The sequence below is a fragment of the Bubalus kerabau genome, chromosome 10, assembly GCF_029407905.1.
Source record: "Bubalus kerabau isolate K-KA32 ecotype Philippines breed swamp buffalo chromosome 10, PCC_UOA_SB_1v2, whole genome shotgun sequence".
In the NCBI taxonomy this organism is placed as follows: Eukaryota; Metazoa; Chordata; class Mammalia; order Artiodactyla; family Bovidae; genus Bubalus; species Bubalus kerabau.
The window spans coordinates 89,875,495-89,893,136 of NC_073633.1; the positions used below are offsets into that span (position 1 = coordinate 89,875,495).

At 39.1% G+C, this 17,642-nt stretch overlaps 1 protein-coding gene across 14 annotated transcripts in view; it reads right to left on the reverse strand.

Moving 5' to 3' along the window:
- Window positions 1–17,642, reverse strand: part of NUMB (NUMB endocytic adaptor protein) — a 163,712-nt gene that overhangs the window by 121,309 nt on the left and 24,761 nt on the right. For 7 of the 14 annotated variants that reach the window (XM_055538591.1, XM_055538595.1, XM_055538594.1 and 4 more), the window contains exon 2: window positions 11,087–11,288. The exons of 6 other annotated variants lie outside the window; for them this stretch is intronic. The gene's annotated coding sequence lies outside the window, so the exon portion shown is untranslated. Of the gene's footprint in view, window positions 1–5,143; window positions 5,230–11,086; window positions 11,289–17,642 lie in introns of those variants that run through there. One more of the 14 variants, XM_055538587.1, reaches the window with a different exon arrangement.

Genomic DNA, 17,642 nt, shown 5'->3' on the forward strand with positions numbered 1-17,642 from the left:
AAATAACAATAGGTGCAGCAAATGCTTTTTAAATATGCCAGAAATTGACTGGGTACGTAACTACTAAAAACACTTTACATGTAGTTCATTTGATCATAATGAACTAATACAATTAAAGGAACATGGAGATTTATCTCAGCCACTTCATGGGAAATAGATGGGGAAACAGTGGAAACAGTGTCCCACTTTATTTTGGGGGGCTCCAAAATCACTGCAGATGGTGACTGCAGCCATGAAATTAAAAGACGCTTACTCCTTGGAAGGAAAGTTACGACCAACCTAGACAGCATATTCAAAAGCAGAGACATTACTTTGCCAACAGAGGTCCGTCTAGTCAAGGCTATGGTTTTTCCTGTGGTCATGTATGGATGTGCGAGTTGGACTGTGAAGCTGAGCGCCGAAGAATTGAGGCTTTTGAACAGTGGTGTTGGAGAAGACTCTTGAGAGTCCCTTGGACTGCATGGAGACCCAACCAGTCCATTCTGAAGGGGATCAGCCCTGGGATTTCTTTGGAAGGAATGATGCTAAAGCTGAAACTCTAATACTTTGGCCACCTCACGCAAAGAGTTGACTCATTGGAAAAGACTCTGATGCTGGGAGGGATTGGGGGCAGGAGGAGAAGGGGACGACAGAGGATGAGATGGCTGGATGGCATCACTGACTCGATGACCTGAGTCTGAGTGAACTCCGGGAGTTGGTGATGGACAGGGAGGCCTGGCGTGCTGCGATTCAGGGGGTCGCAAAGAGTCGGACATGACTGAGCGACTGAAATGAACTGAACTGAATCCATGATTACATTTCACATCTTTCTGCCTATATAACAAACAATAACTAAGTCTCCTTGCCATATATACCTATTTTCAAAGGAAACCAATATTACAATGACAGAAGCCATAATAAATTATGGGTGTTAGCAGTAATTTCCCAACATCTTCAGTCTGTAACAAATTAGGTGTTTATTAAAGAGAATATATATTACTTCTAAAATAGTACAAGAATGGGGGAAAATGTAAAAAACATAACTGGAAACACTAGCATTGTGAATTCACAGAACTAAATATAAGGCTGCTGGTTCAAAGATCTGGCTTGCCAAATTTTTTCCTATGGGTAAATGTTTGATATCCACTGAGCATTTTACACCACCTCCAAGATTAAGAGTCTTCTGCTAATTCTATGAAGATAAATGAACTCCTAGGTTATTTATGTTCCAAGTAGCTGATATGAGAGGAACAGATCAGAAAAGGGCATCTCAAGCACATTTAAGTTTTATTCAGACCTGTAACAAAGAAATTTGAAATACTTTCCACACAGAATGCGCCTGCAGGAAAAAATACATATACATATTAAAGAACAAGAACCAGCATTTACCTTTTTTTAAAACTAGAATCACTATGCCAGTTAGAATAAGTAAAAGAGGAAAGAAAATCTTCCCAATTACAAACTAAGTCCTCCTAGTCAATACTTTACTCATAAATTATCTGACTAGTTATTTTTATCATACCTGAGGATCCTCATGTCTTTCACCTCCTAATATCTTTTCAAAGGTTTTAGACCCTTTAAGACCATCCAGCCTTAGTTCTAGATGCCATCCAAAAAAAACAGATGTTGACTACCTCCTCAATACTCCCTCTTTATATATGATATTAATAGCTCTTATAATTCCATTTCACCAAGGTCAAGTTCTGAGTGATGTGTTGCTCAGAACTCCAAGCCTATGCTGCATGGCCCCAAATCCCTCCTCTCAAAAAGGTTAACAGGCTATTCTTCTTTTCTCTTAATGAAATACTAATTCCTTGCTACTCAAACTGTGGTTCATAGACTGGTACCAGAAGCAGCATCCAGAAGTTTGTTAGAAATGCAAAATCCCAGGACGTTGGACCTATTGGTTCTGAATCTGCAATTTAACAAGATCCTCATGTGATTCATACACACAGAAAAATATGAGAGGCACTGTCCTTGTTCACTCTTTTAGGATTTCTTCCTCCTGCTTTACAAGTTCCTCATTTCCTATCTGGCATATAAGGGAACAAATCCTTTTTCTTTTAAGCATGTTAAAACCCACTAAAATGAAATGAGGACTCTTTAAATAAGATCACAGAGTTGTGTATAACCTTCGTTTCATAAAAGATTGTAAACTCCATGAAGACAGGGACTTCACCGTATCCTCAAAACCAAGACAGTGCCAGGTAAATATTTGTAGAGAGAACAAATTAGACAGCAGATGTTCCCTAAAGTCCTCGAACTCTTAACTCTTAGGCTCTTGCATTTGCTATGCAAGCAAAACTCTAAGGCAAAGAAAGCTAAAATAAGAAACCATCCAAATTTGCAAAATGAAAACTATACCACTTTAAAGGATTTGATCAAGGTCACAAGACAGGTTCATGATTAAGTTCATAAGGCTCAACATTTTCATTAAATCATTATAAGTATGATTTTATTTCATTATTATTTGTTGTTGTTCAGTGGCTAAGTTGTATCCAACTCTTTGTGACCTCATGGACTGCAGCAAGCTAGACATCCCTGTCCTCCACTATAACCTGGAGCTTGCTCAAATTCATGTCCATTGAGTTGGTGATGCTATCTATCTCATCCTCTGCTGCCCTCTTCTCCTTTTGCCTTCGGTATTTCCCAGCATCAGGGTCTTTTCCAACGAGTTGGCTCTTCCCATCAGGTGGTCAAAGTATTAGAGCTTCAGCTTTAGCCTAAGTCCTTCCAATGAATATTCAGGGTTGATATCCTTTAGGACTGACTGGTTTGATCTCCTTGAAGTCCAAGGGACTCTCAAGAGTCTTCTTTAGCACCAATTTGAAAGCATCAATTCTTCAGCACTCAGGCTTTTTTATGGTCCAACTCTCAAATCCATACATGACTACTGGAAAAGCCATAGCTTTGACTATACAGACCTTTGTCAGCAAAGTGTGTCTTTGCTTTTTACTATGCTGTCTAGATTTGTCATTGTTTTTCCTCCGAGAAGCAAGTATCTTCTATTTCATGGCTGCAGTCACCATCCACAGTGATTCTGAAGCCCAAGAAGAGAAAAATCTGTCACTGATTCTACTTTTTCCCCTTCCATTTGCCATGAAGTGATGGGACAAGATGCATGATCTTAGTTTTGTGAATGCTGAGTTTTAAGCCAGCTTTTCCTTTCTCCATTATTATATCTCACTCTTCATTATTATATTATAGGTCAAATGACTGTAATACTTGCTCTACATATACATCCTCCACTAACATCCAGGTAGTCAGCAAACTCAAATGTCCAGAAGAGTTGTGCACTTAGAGCTTAAAATGTACACAATGCTGGAAAGAATCTGTATATAAAAATTAAAGACTACATGGTATGATTAAGTTCTTTCAATCCTGATAAAGCTCACGTTGAAATCAAGAATAGAAACAAAAGAATAAAGGTATTGGAAAGATTAAAAAGAATCAGGAACCAGATATAGCAACAAGATACAGAAAAGATCAGGATTAAAGTAATCAAAGGTTTCAAGGAATGAGATATAGGCAAAAGCAGTTACAAAGACAAAGAAAAATACCAACCGAAGCAGCATCCTCTTCAACAACCTCTAATGACACATAATGAAAGAAATTTTGAGAACAAGTAAAAATCTGTGGAATATCTCCTGAAGTTAATGTACCATTTCTCCAATCTACTATAGCCTACATATCTAAATTAACAAGTAAATATCCCCTGAATCCTTAAGAGATCAATAAAAAGTAAATTAGGTTCAATATGTACTTGTTTTCTATGGCAAGTAAGTATTGGTTTGGAAATGTTTTCATCAATCTTTATGAAGATTTTCATTAAAAAAAAAAAAAAGTTAAACTTTTGATTCGTCACCTGTCTTTTACATTTCCTTTTCCCAAACTACTTTCTATGTCAGATTTAATTCAAAGCAGATCACTTCATGCAAAGATTTCTATTTTAAGAAAGTTTTTCTATAAATCACTCCCTTACAAACATACACACACACACACACAGACCGTTAAATCAGGGTGGGCCACAACCACCAGAAAAAAGAAACCAAACAGAAATTGTAAAGGACTAATAAAACTTGCTATAAAAAGTAAAGCAGCTACACTGCAAAAGAGATTATGAAGAAAAAATAGGAAACAAAAATGACAAATTGGGGGAAATACCTATAATATAAAACAATATATATATGGCACCCCACTCCGGTACTCCTGCCTGGAAAATCCCATGGACGGAGGAGCCTGGTAGGCTGCAGTCCATAGGGTCGCTACGTGTCGGATAGGACTGAGCAACTTCACTTTCACTTTCCTGCATTGGAGAAGGAAATGGCAACCCACTCTAGTGTTCTTGCCTGGAGAGTCCCAGGGACGGGGGAGCCTGGTGGGCTGCCGTCTATGGGGTCACACAGAGTTGGACACGACTGAAGTGACTTAGCAGCAGTAGCAGCAGTATACAAGTTAATAAGAAAAAGTTAGTAAGTTAACAAGTTAATAAGAAAAAGGAGCAGAAATACATGAATACACAACTGACAAAAGAAGAAACAAAATTGTAAGCACAAGATGTTCGACTTCACTAGTAGTGACCAAAAAGATGCAAATTACTATCATCTCAGATTAACAAATACTAAAAAGATCGATAATACCCAGTATTTCATAAAGCATGGGGAATCTGACATTCCTATTCATTATTTGGGACTATATTTTTAAATAGCTTATAAAAACTTTCAGGAAAATAATCACATTTTAAAACATGCCCATCCTTTGACCCAACAGTCTCACTTCTAAAAACTTGATCCTAAGTAAATGGATGTGTCCAAATATGTCTGTACAAAAAGTCATTACACATGCCGAGCATATGCAGGTGTTCACTAAATATTTGATGAATAAATGAACCAGAATAGTGTTTATTATAGCAAGAATTGTTAATGATAGAAACATCGACAAATAAACCAAGACATAGCCATAGTCTGGAACCCTATGCAGCCACTGGAAAATTATAGAAACAGACCTGCAATTATTTATTAAAAATATATCTATAATACAGATGCAAAAGAAAAGCAGTAAGATGTATGTTCATTCCCCCAAAAAAATTAAACACAGAATTACCATGCGATCCAGCAATTCTATTACTGAGTGTATACCTAAAAGAACTGAAAGCAGGACTCACACAGATATCTGTACACCAATGTTCATAGTAGCATTAATCACAACAGCCAAAAAATGGAAACAATCCAGGTGGCCAGTAGATACGCAGAGTAGTCATATTCCTAGAGACAGAGAGCAGAATGGAGGTTGCTATGGGCTGAGGGGAGAGCAGCATAGAAAGTTAACCCTGAATAGGTACACAGCTTCATTTTGGAAAGTTCAAGTTCTGGAGACGGATGGTGGGGATAGTTGCACAATCATGTGAATATACTGAATGCCACTGAACTGTATATTTTAAAATGGTTAAAAAAGTAAATTTTATGTTACATATATTTTGCTACAAAAAACAATAATGCAAACCATACACAACTTCTAGACTGGAATGAATACAATGCCTATTTATTATTTTTGAGTCCTACAGTCATAAAAACAAGATTTAAAACTATATATATACACAGTTTTAGTGCTAGCTAAAACTACATATATACACACAACAGTACCTTGGTTATTCCTGTTAAGAGTCATCAAGAACAGTACCAAGTGCAAATATTCTCCCTCTGAGATTCAAAGCATAGCTCTGTAAGTTACAATTCTAATAATTCTAAATAACTATAAACACTGAATCAGAGTTAAAACATGTAGTTCTCTGCTTAACTTTATAATTACTTAAGATTAAAGTCAAATAAATTCCCATGTAAATTAACTCTTTTCCTCTTCAGTGAAAAAAATGCTAGCTATTTAGTCTGCAAACAGAATGAAGACTTCAAGAAACAGGAAATACATGAAGTATCTGAATATGCACTAGAAAGCCACCAGAAAACTGAAGAATCAACTGCTAAGATCTGAGCCTTAAAGAATATAGTTTATGGTTAAGATAAGCAATAGGGGGAGCCAAGTCTGACATCACAGTAAATATCAAGAATAGAAAGCCAAAAGCAACCCAGCTCCTTGCATCCTCAGAGAATGGTGTAACACTGGGATAACTCAAAATATTTAGTTAAGGCATACCTAAGGAATTCATTTCATCAAGGAGTAGCAGGTACTTAAGGGCTAAATCCAAATTTAGTGCTAGCTGAAACTTTACAGAACTCAAGAGCCAGATGTTTCCAGGTGTGGAACAGTCCTCCTGATCAAACACACCTGTTCTCCAAAGGAAACCAAGTCAAAGACCCTAAACTGTGAAGTCATCTAAGGCACAGTCAGAACATAAAGAGAAAAGAGAAAAAAAGAGAAAAACAGGAATGCATCACATGTAATATGGGTGAATACTGATTCTCATTTTTCTGTCTGTGTAATAGTGGGTGGATCACTTCATGGCAAATAGATGGGGAAACAGTGGAAACAGTGTCAGACTTTATTTTTGGGGGCTCCAAAACCACTGCAAATGGTGACTGCAGCCATGAAATTAAAAGACGCTTACTCCTTGGAAGGAAAGTTATGACCAACCTAGACAGCATATTCAAAAGCAGAGACATTACTTTGCTAACAAAGGTCCATCTAGTCAAGGCTATGGTTTTTCCAGTGGTCATGTATGGATGTGAGAGTTGGACTGTGAAGAAAGCTGAGCGCCGAAGAATTGATGCTTTTGAACTGTGGTATTGGAGAAGACTCTTGAGAGTCCCTTGGACAGCAAGAAGATCCAACCAGTCCATCCTAAAGGAGATCAGCCCTGGGTATTCATTGGAAGGACTGATGTTGAAGCTGAAACTCCAATACTTTGGCCACCTGATGCGAAGAACTGACTCACTGGAAAAGACTCTGATGCTGGGAAAGATTGAGGGCAGGAGGAGAAGGGGATGACAGAGGATGAGATGGTTGGATGGCATCACCGACTCAATGGACATGCGTTTGCGTGAACTCCAGGAGTCGGTGATGGACAGGGAAGCCTGGCGTGCTGCAATTCATGAGGTCGCAAAGAGTCAGACACAACTGAGCAACTGAACTGAACTAAATAGTGGGTGAAGGTGGACAGGGGTTGATCACCATCAAAAATGTTTAAAATTCACTGCTGTAGAATACTTGTACCTGAAGACCTAAGTAGGAATAGATCTGTAATGCCAACAAAATGGAAGGAAAAAAAAAAACAAATGTCCGTCTTAAGAAGAAGAGATACACCGTGGTAACAGTCATACAATTCATACACATATCTGAGAAAATTAACCACAATTACACATATCCATAAGAATGAATCTTTAAAAACATAATGTTGATTAGCCAAAGCAAACAAGAATATACATACAGCATGGTTCCATTTTTAGAGTTAAATAAAACTAAATGAAATATACCAACAGCACTGATAATGTTCTTTGTCTTAAGTTGGGTGGTGGGTTCACAGGTATTGATTTTATTATATACTTTATTATTTACATATACAGCACCATATTCTTATCTATATATCAAGTAGATCATAGTTCAATTTAGTCGCTCAGTCATGTCCAACTCTTTGCGACCCCATGAATCACAGCACGCCAGGCCTCCCTGTCCATCACCGACTCCCGGAGTTCACCCATTCATGTCCATCAAGTCGGTGATGCCATCCAGCCATCTCAACCTCTGTCGTCCCCTTCTCCTCCTGCCCTCAATCTTTCCCAGCATCAGAGTCTTTTCCAGTGAGTCAGTTCTTCGCATGAGGTGGCCAAAGTACTGGAGATTCAGCTTTAGCATCATTCCTTCCAAAGAAATCCCAGGGCTGATCCCCTTCAGAATGGACTGGTTGGATCTTCTTGCAGTCCAAGGGACTCTCAAGAGTCTTCTCCAACAACACAGTTCAAAAGCATCAATTCTTCGGCGCTCAGCTTTCTTCACAGTCCAACTCTCACATCCATACATGACCACTGGAAAAACCATAGCCTTGACTAGACGGACCTTTGTTGGCAAAGTAATGTCTCTGCTTTTCAATATGCTGTCTAGGTTGGTCATAACTTTCCTTCCAAGGAGTAAGCATCTTTTAAGTTCATGGCTGCAGTAATTTTGGATCATAAGGGGAAAGGAAAACAGAAAAGGAAGGGAGAAGGAAGAAAAGACATCAATAATGAAACCAACGTGGACCTCCTCTCTCACCCTGGAAGGGCACATAGGCTTCCATTAAATACAGGTTCCATCCTGAAACTCCACTAAAACAAAAGTTTTTCGTTTTGAAAGCATAAATCTGAAATGTAACGCAAGTAGGTAACTTACCTGTCTTTGGTTTTGAAAAATTAATATAATGCCTGACGTAAAATAAGAGGAGAAAAAGTAATTTAAAAAATATTTTAATACATTAATGTTCCAATATAACCATCCTAGAATTCATATTAATAAGGAAATAGACACTTGCTCCCACACATAGAAATACCATGAACATGACAGTTACAAATGAAGATTGGCACAAATGATCTGTTGGGAAATCAAATACCATAAGCAGCAATGCCACTGATAATAAGATTTTCCAAAACAGTTAACAACTCTTGTTTCTGAACAAAACAAAGTACAATTTGCCCTTCGTTTACTCAGTAGTTAAATTCCTGGAAAACTCAGTATCTATTAAAGCCAGGCAAAAAAACACTTTGTGTTTAAGTGTAAAACCAAATTAGAATCAGATGAGTACAAACAGGTTTTTCACCCATAAGAAGGCCTGGGGAAATGTTCAAAATCCATGCAGAATTGTCTTGCATCTTGTGGGATGTACGGCATTCATGACTCCTGCTCACTGAATGCCAATGCTGTACCTACCCCACCTTAATCACTGTGGCAACCAAAAGTGCACCCTCAAAGATCCAAGCACAACATGGGCAGGTACTGACCCCACTGAGAACCAGTGACTTCGAGAAAGACTGGGTCCTAGTTTAGACTCTAGACAGGCCTTATTTTTCATGACATCATGAAGCTTGAATGTAAAGATAAAGTCTAACCAATTTCTAACTTTGGCAAAGGAAGAATCCTCGCACAGTGAAGAAATTTACCATCAGGGAAAATATAAAGGCAGACAAAAACCAAAGGATATTCACCCTAAATAATACTAAAACTGATACATCAAATCGAAAGTTGGTATGCCACCCATACAATGGAAATCTTTAACGACAGTATTGCTGTTTTGGGCTTCCCTGGTAGCTCAGACAGTAATGAGGGAAACCTACGTTCAATCCCTGTGTTGGAAGATCCCCTGGAGGAGGGCAAGGCAACCCACTCCAGTCTTCTTGCCTGGAGAATTCCATGGATGGAGGAGCCTGGCGGGCTACAGTCCATGGGGGTCGCAAAGAGCCGGACACGACTGAGCGTCTAAGCACACAGCATTGCTATTTTGCTAAAATACAACAAGCATCACAACTGAAAAACACCCTGTAACACTCTTAAGAGTTATGATATAGGTCACAAAGCATTTTATTTAATTTTAATATTGACAGCAATGCTATGAGACAGATATCATTGTTTTCTTTAAAAGTAATTTGAAAAGAATAATCTCAACAGGTGAAAGTCAAAGAGCAAGTAAACTGACAAAGACAGGACTTTAAATCCTCTGATTTCAAATACTGTGATCTTTCCCTCACTCTATCTGCTTCACAAAGGCCCAATAAAGGGCAATACAGATCAAAGGAAATTTGTCAGTCAGTACAACAAAAATGTCAACGGCAAAGGCTCAATATAAAACTTCTACCTATTTTGATAGATGACAAACAGTTGTACTTATACTACATATATCAGTTATTTCTCAATAATTTTAAAATGTTAAAAGTGTCATCTCACATTGAAAAAAGAAGAAAAACAATAAAAAAGTAAAATTTTAGCAATTATCATGATAAATAGTGTCTAATTATTTCCTCACATCGGAAAGATTCTGGATCAGAATACTAATGAAACCTCTACTTAAATTAAGAATCCCACCACAGTTCAGTTCAGTCGCTCAGTCGTACCCGACTCTTCGCGACCGACCCCATGAACCGCAGCACGCCAGGCCTCCCTGTCCATCACCAACTCCCGGAGTTCACCCAAACTCATGTCCATTGAGTTGGTGATGCCTTCCAGCCATCTCATCCTCTGGCGTCCCCTTCTCCTCCTGCCCCCAATCCTTCCCAGCATCAGCGTCTTTTCCAATGAGTCAACTCTTCGCGTGAGGTGGCCAAAGTATTGGAGTTTCAGCTTCAACATCAATCCTTCCAATGAACATCCAGGACTGATCTTCTGACAATTAAAGAGTTAACAAAGTATTTTTAAAAAAACCTTTCAGTTTGGGGAGAAATGCATAACCATTAAGATCTTATCAACTTAAGTCAAGTAGCACAAATGTAGTCATTAGATGGATGGATCAGTACTCTCTCAACATCTAAAGTTCACCTGAAAATGACTACCTGATGGGATGACATATTGAATTAGTTTTTATTATTCATGACTGGTAGATTAACTTTAAAACTCTAAATGGCCTTATGCCATGCTTCTTACTTGGTAATACACTTTCATGGTTCCAAACACCTAGACACACACAGCAGTTTACAATATAAGATAAAAATAAAAGCAAAGGCATACCCAGGGCTTGAGGTAAAAGCAAAAAGGAAGTAGTGTGTCTACAATATTATTTCAGTCAAAGAAATAAAGTAAGATCATTTATTACCAAGCGCAATCTCTCTAAACAGCAGAATAATTGATTCAGGATTCCCTTAAAAACAGTAATAGATGGTAAGCTATCAGACTCGTTCCTCCGCTAATTCAAAGCCAACATCCAAGAATAGTTGACATTTCTATTTTAAAAGAAAAAAATTTTAATTTATGCTTCTGAATTAATGGGTAAACTTTAACAGACTAGGTCACAATATACAAGCATATGAAAACTAAAATACAAACTGGAAGTTTGTCTAATGATTTATCCCTTTTTTTTGTGCTTCTTTCCCAAAGAAGATTTTTACCTCAGCATAACTGTGGTTGTTGAAGCCAAAACCTCTACCTCAAAACCACCCTTCTTCCCCACTCATGTACACTTTTTAAGAATATTTACTTATTTAACGAATTTTTGGCTGTGCTGGGTCTTCGTCGCTGTGCAGGCTTTTCTCTAGTGGCGGCAAGTCGGGGGCTCCTCTGTAGGTACGGCGCGAAGACTTCTCACTGTGGTGGCTGACCTTGTTGCAGAGCATGGGGTCCAGGGCACACAGCTTCAAGCAGCTGTGGCACACAGGCTCACCAGTTGCGGCTCCAGGGCTCTAGAGAACAGGCTCACCAGTTGTGGCACATGGGCTCAGCGGCTCCGCGGCATGAGAGACCTTCCCACAAACCCTGTCTCCTGCATTGGCAAGTGGACTCCTCACCACTGAGACACCAGGGAGCCCCTCGTGTATACTTTCAACACTCCATTTTCCTGACTTAAAATCCACTCCATTACAATGTCCATAATTTCTTATGATATCCACACAAACTGCACTGATTTTTTTTTATTAGTAGCTAATGTAAAGTACATGCCAATAGAGCTTAAAAGAATTATCAATTACTAGAATACCACAAAGAATACAGCACCTCAGCACTTTACAATATTGAAAAAAAATTCCAATTTCTCCTGAAAATTTTCCAATTCAAGGTTGCCAGGACATAGATTGAAATTCAATTTAAATGTTCCACCCACCTCAACACAAGGGTTTGTAAAAAAATAAATAAATAACAGTAATAATAATAATAATAAAGAAAAAATGAAAACAACAACAACAACATAATGTCCCACCTCAAAGCCTCCATATATGCCATAACCCCCAGACACATTTGCTAAAATTTCAAATAGTGACTGACAAGTGTTTTGGGATAACTATATAGATACACAAATACACACACACACACACACACACTATACATATATGCACACTATAAATAGACATCTATAGAAATAGTGTGGATATATATATAGTGCACATGTATATAAATACACACACACACACACACACACACACGCACATAGACATCTATTTGAGGAAGGCACGGCAACCCACTCCAGTATTCTTGCATGGAGAATCCCATGGATAGAGCAGCCTGGCAGGCTGCAGTCCACAGGGCCACAGAGAGTCGGACACAACTGGAGTGACTTAGCACACACAAGCTCATACATCTATTTATCTATCCATACTATCTAAACACAGAAAACAACAGGAAATTCTAGGACTCATTGAAAATACAATAGTTGCCATATATAAACAACTGACTTTATGCTAGGTATCATTCTAAGAATTTAGCCACAATGGTGTGGTCACTAACCTAGAGCTGATGTCCTGGAGTGTGACCTGAAGTGGGCCTTAGGAAGATTATTACAAACAAAGCTTGTGGAGGTAATGGAATTCCAGTTGATATTTAATATCCTAAAAGATGATGCTGTTAAAGTGCTGCACTCAGCAAGTCAGCAAATTTGGAAAACTCAAGTCAGTTTTCATTCCAGTCCCAAAGAAGGGCAATGCCAAAGAATGCTCAAACTACCATACAACTGTGCTCATTTCACATGCTAGCAAGGTTATGCTCAAAATCCTTCAAGACAGCCTTCAGCAATACATGAACTGAGAACTTCCAGATGTACAAGCTGGGTTTAGAAAAGGCAGAGGAATCTCATCATGCGAGAGCACCAAAACTGCACCTCGCTGTTGAACAACCATCGACAGGAGGACACTGGAACCCACCAAAAAAAAAGATAATCCACATCCAAAGAAAGAAGAAGCCACAGCGGGATGGTAGGAGGGGCACATTCACAGTAAAATCAAATCCCATATCCACCAGGTGGGTGACCCACAGCCTGGACAACAGTATTACAAAAGAAGTTCCCACACTGCTGTGAAGATTCTGACCCCCACATTAGGCTTCCCAGTCTGGGGATCTGACAAATGGACAAGGAATTCCCAGGGAATCTGGCCTTGAGGGCCTGCGGGATTTGATTAAAGGACTTCCAGAGGACTGGGAGAAACAGAGACTCCAGTCTTGGAGGGCACAAACAAAATTTAGCACGCACCAAGACCCAAAGGAGAGGAGCAGTGACCCCACAGGAGATGGATTCAAAACTAGCTGCTAGTTCTGCAGGATCACCTGTGGAGGTGTGGGTTGGCAGGGGCTCACCACAGGGGCAGGGGCACTGGAAGCCTCCCCTTGGCATAAACCCTCCTGGAGTTCACCATTAACCCTAACATACAGCCCTTAGACCCCAGGGCTGGGTCCCCTCAGGCCAAACAACTACCAGGGAGGGAGTGCAATCCCAGCCATCAGCAGATGGTTGGACAGTCAACCAAGTCCAGGAAGCACAGAGAGTCCCAGGCAGGATTAAAGCCTTACTGAACAAGGCCCTGCCCACCAAAGCAAGACCCAGTTTTTCCCATAGCCAGTCCCTCCCATCAAGAAGCTTACACAAGCCTCTTAGCCTCAGCCATCAGAAGGCAGACAGAAGAAGAACAGTCTCACAGTGGCTAAGGCAAAAATCCTATTTCAGAAAGTTAATCATGATGAAAAAGCAGAAAGTTATGTCCCAGATGAAGGGACGTGATAAAACCTCAGGAAAAAAAAACTAAATGGAGACAGGCAACCTTCCAGAAAAAGAATTCAGAATAATGATAGTGAAGACGATCCAGAATCTTGGGAAAAGAATGGAGGTAAAGATTGAGAAGAGGCAAGAAATGTTTATCAAAGACCTACAAGAACTAAAGAACAAAGAGACAGAGATGAATAATATACTAGAAGGAATCAATAGCAGAATAACTGAGGCAGAAGAATAGATAAATAACCTGGAAGACAGAATGGTGGAAATCACTGCCACAGATCAGAATACAGAAAAAAGAATGAAAAGAAATAAAGACAGCCTAAGAGAACTCTGGGACAACATTAAACACACCATTTGCAGTATAGGGGTTCCGGAAGGAGAAGAGAGCGAGAAAGGACCTGAGAAAATACTTGAGAGATAACAGCTGAGAACTTCCTTAACATGGGAAAGTAAATAGTCAACCAAGTCCAGGAAGCACAGAGAGTCCCAGGCAGGATAAACCCAAGAAGGAACACACCGAGACACGTAATAATCAAACTGACAAAAATTAAAGACAGAGATAAAATATTATAAGCAACAAGGAAAAAATGACAAATAACATACAAGGGAACTCCCATCAGGCTATCAGTTGATTTCTCAGCAGAAACTCTACAAGCCAGAAGGGAAAGGCATGATATATTTAAAGTGATGAAGGGGAAGAACTTAAAACCAAGAATACTCTACCCAGCAAGACTCTCTTTTAGATTTGATGGAAAAACCAAAAGCTTTCCAGACAAACAAAAGTTAAGAGAATTCAGCACCACCAAACCAGCTTTACAAGAAATGCTAAAGAAACGTCCCTAGGCAGGAAACACAAGAGAAAGAAAAGACCTACAAAAAATAAATCCAAAACAAGAAAACAGTAATAGGATCATACGTATCAATCATTACCTTAAATGTAAATGGATTAAATGCACCAATCAAAGACACAGACTGGCTAGGTGGATGAAAACATGTGCATGTAAGCACTTCCACTTACCACATCACTCTGCTTGACCCCACTGTCTGGCTATTGATTGTGAAAACTGATAAACATCTTTTCACGATCTTGATTTAGTTCAGTTCAGTTGCTCAGTCATGTCCAACTCTTTGCAACCCCATGGACTGCAGCATGCCACACTTCCCTGTACATCTCCAACTCCCAAAGCTTGCTCAAACTCATGTCCATCGAGTTAGTGATGCCATCCAACCATCCCATCCTCTGTCATCCCCTTCTCCTCCTGCCCTCAATCTTGCCCAGCATCAGGGTCTTTTCAGATGAGTCAGTTCTTTGCATCAGGTGGCCAAAGTACTGGAGTTTCAGCTTCAGCATCAGTCCTTCCAATGAATATTTAGGACTGATTTCCTTTAGGACTGACTGGTTTGATCTCCTTGCTGTCCAAAGGACTCTCAAGAGTCTTCTCCAACACCACAGTTTAAAAGCATCACTTCTTCCATGCTCAGCTTTCTTTATGGTCCAACTCTCACTATTGTGATTATGTAACTATTACTCACTTAATACCACTATATCATGATTGGTCAACAGAAACATAAGAGAATTCTGTATTACCAAAACTAGGATCTAATAGAAAAATCTGTAACCACTTTTTAAAATTCAGATGCATATCACAATTGTGATCTCGAAACTTTCTGAAAAATACAAATGCTCAGGTATTGTTTTTTTCCTCCAGAGCTCCAAATAAGTTTCTAATGAGCATTCATGTTAAAAAACAACTGGGCTATATGATGATCTTTTACTTTTATCTAGTTTGTTTCACTTTTCCTATTTCATATTCAGTGCTCAGAATTCATTTAGTTTATGTTCCACAATTTCTCCATCTCTCTTTTTTTTTTAATGTTCTTTCTCAAGCCTTTATCAAGTGTAGTACAAAAACTACAGAAGCAGAAAAGCAGAAATACATATGTATACAAAAGATACCCCGAAGAAGGAAATGGCAACCCACTCCAGCATTCTTGCCTGGGAAACCGCACAGACAGTCCATGGGTCACAAAGAGTCGACATGACTTAGCAACTATACAACATATAAATATGTATAATATATATATATGTTAGAAAACTTATGAATTTTTGCCTAACTAAAAAAATTATGACATTTTGATTCTACTTGTGTTGCTTACTATGAATAAAATGCTAGATTTCTGATTAAAAAATATATATGCAACAAGCAACAAAGGTTTACTGTATAGGGAACTACAGTATCTTCTAATAATTATAGTGGAAAATAATTTCAAAAATATTATATGTATATTTGTATAACTGTGCACCTGAAACATTTTAAGTCAACTATGCTTCAATAAAATATGTATGTCTAAAAAGAATCAGAGATCAAAATGCCAGCATTCATTGGATCATGGAGAAACCAAGGGAGTTCCAGAAAACATCTACTTCTGCTTCACTGACTATACTAAAGCCTTTGATTGTGTGGATCACAACAAACTATGGAAAATTCTTAAAGAGATCAGACTACCAGACCACCCTGCCTATCTCCTGAGAAACACAGAAACCTATACGTGGGTCGAGAAGCAACAGTTACAATCAGCCATGGAACAATGGATTGGTTCAAAACTGGGAAAGGAGTACAAAAAGGCTACATATTGTCTCCCTGCTTACTTAATTTATATGTAGAGTACATCATGCAAAATGCCAGGGTGGATCAATCACAAGCTGGAATCAAGATTGCTGGGAGAAATATCAACAACCTCAGATATACAGACGATACCACTCTAATGGCACAAAGTGAAGAGGAACTAAAGAGCCTCTTGATGAGGGTGAAAAGAGAGTGAAAAAGCCGGCTTGAAACTCAATACTGAAAAAACTAAGACCATGGCATCCGGTCCCATCACTTCATGGCAAATAGAAGGGGAAACAGTGGAATCATTTTATTTTTATTTTATTTTCTTGGGCTCCAAAATCACTGCAGATGGTGACTGCAGCCATTAAATTAAAAGATGCTTGCTCCTTGGAAGGAAAACTATGACAAATCTAAACAGCGTGTTGAAAAGCAGAGACATCACTGTGTCAACAAAAATCCATATAGTCAAAGCTATGGTTCATCCAGTAGTCATGTACAGATATGAGAGTTGGATCATAAAGAAGCCTGAGCACCAAACAATGAATACTTTCAAACTGTGGTGATGAGTCCCTGGGACTGCAAGGAGATCAAACCAGTCAACCCTAAAGGAAATCAATTCTGAATATTCACTGGAAGGACTATTGCTGAAGCTGCAGCTCCAATACTTTGGTCACCTGATACAAAGAGCCAACTCATTGGAAAAGACCTTGATGCTGGAAAAGATTAAAGGCAACAGAAGAAGGGGGCAGCAGAGGATGAGATAGCTGTATGGCATCATTAATCAATGGACATGAACATGAGCAAACTCCAGGAGATAGTGGAGGACAGAGAAGCCTCATATACTGCCATCCATGGGGTGGCAAACAGTCACAACTTAGCCACTAAACAACAAGTAAAAGGCTTCTAGTCAAAATGGTACAGTAAATTCATACAAATAACAATTAACATATGAATGTATCAAATATATAAAAAACAATACATAGCTGGCTCAAAAAATAATATGTCTCAGGCAGTGATAAGGAACACAGATGCAAAATGATGTGAGGCTGAAGCCAGGGGCCCACTGGGTTCCTGATCTATAAACAGGCAGAGGCAGCTGGGAGTTTGGCTTCCCTGGGGATCAGGGTCTAAAAGCACTCCATTTCAAAAAGAGAACTTAGCAGAGCTAGGTCAGAGCTAAGGCTGGTTAGGGCTCCCGTGTAAAGAAAACAACAGCCAACTCCGCCTGGGGCTATGGCTGGCAGGAAATTATCCCTAGGAAGGTTGCAGGATACAGACACTGCTTCAAAATCAAGAAAGAAATCACCTGCTAGGTCTGTGACTGAGTCTGCAATATCCACAATATCACCAATATCTCTGAGGGGCAGGAACTCTAAGCCTGGTTCTAGAACTGAGATTCAGTGGCAAACGTGAAACTACTATACAAGGAGGGAGGTGAACACAGGACA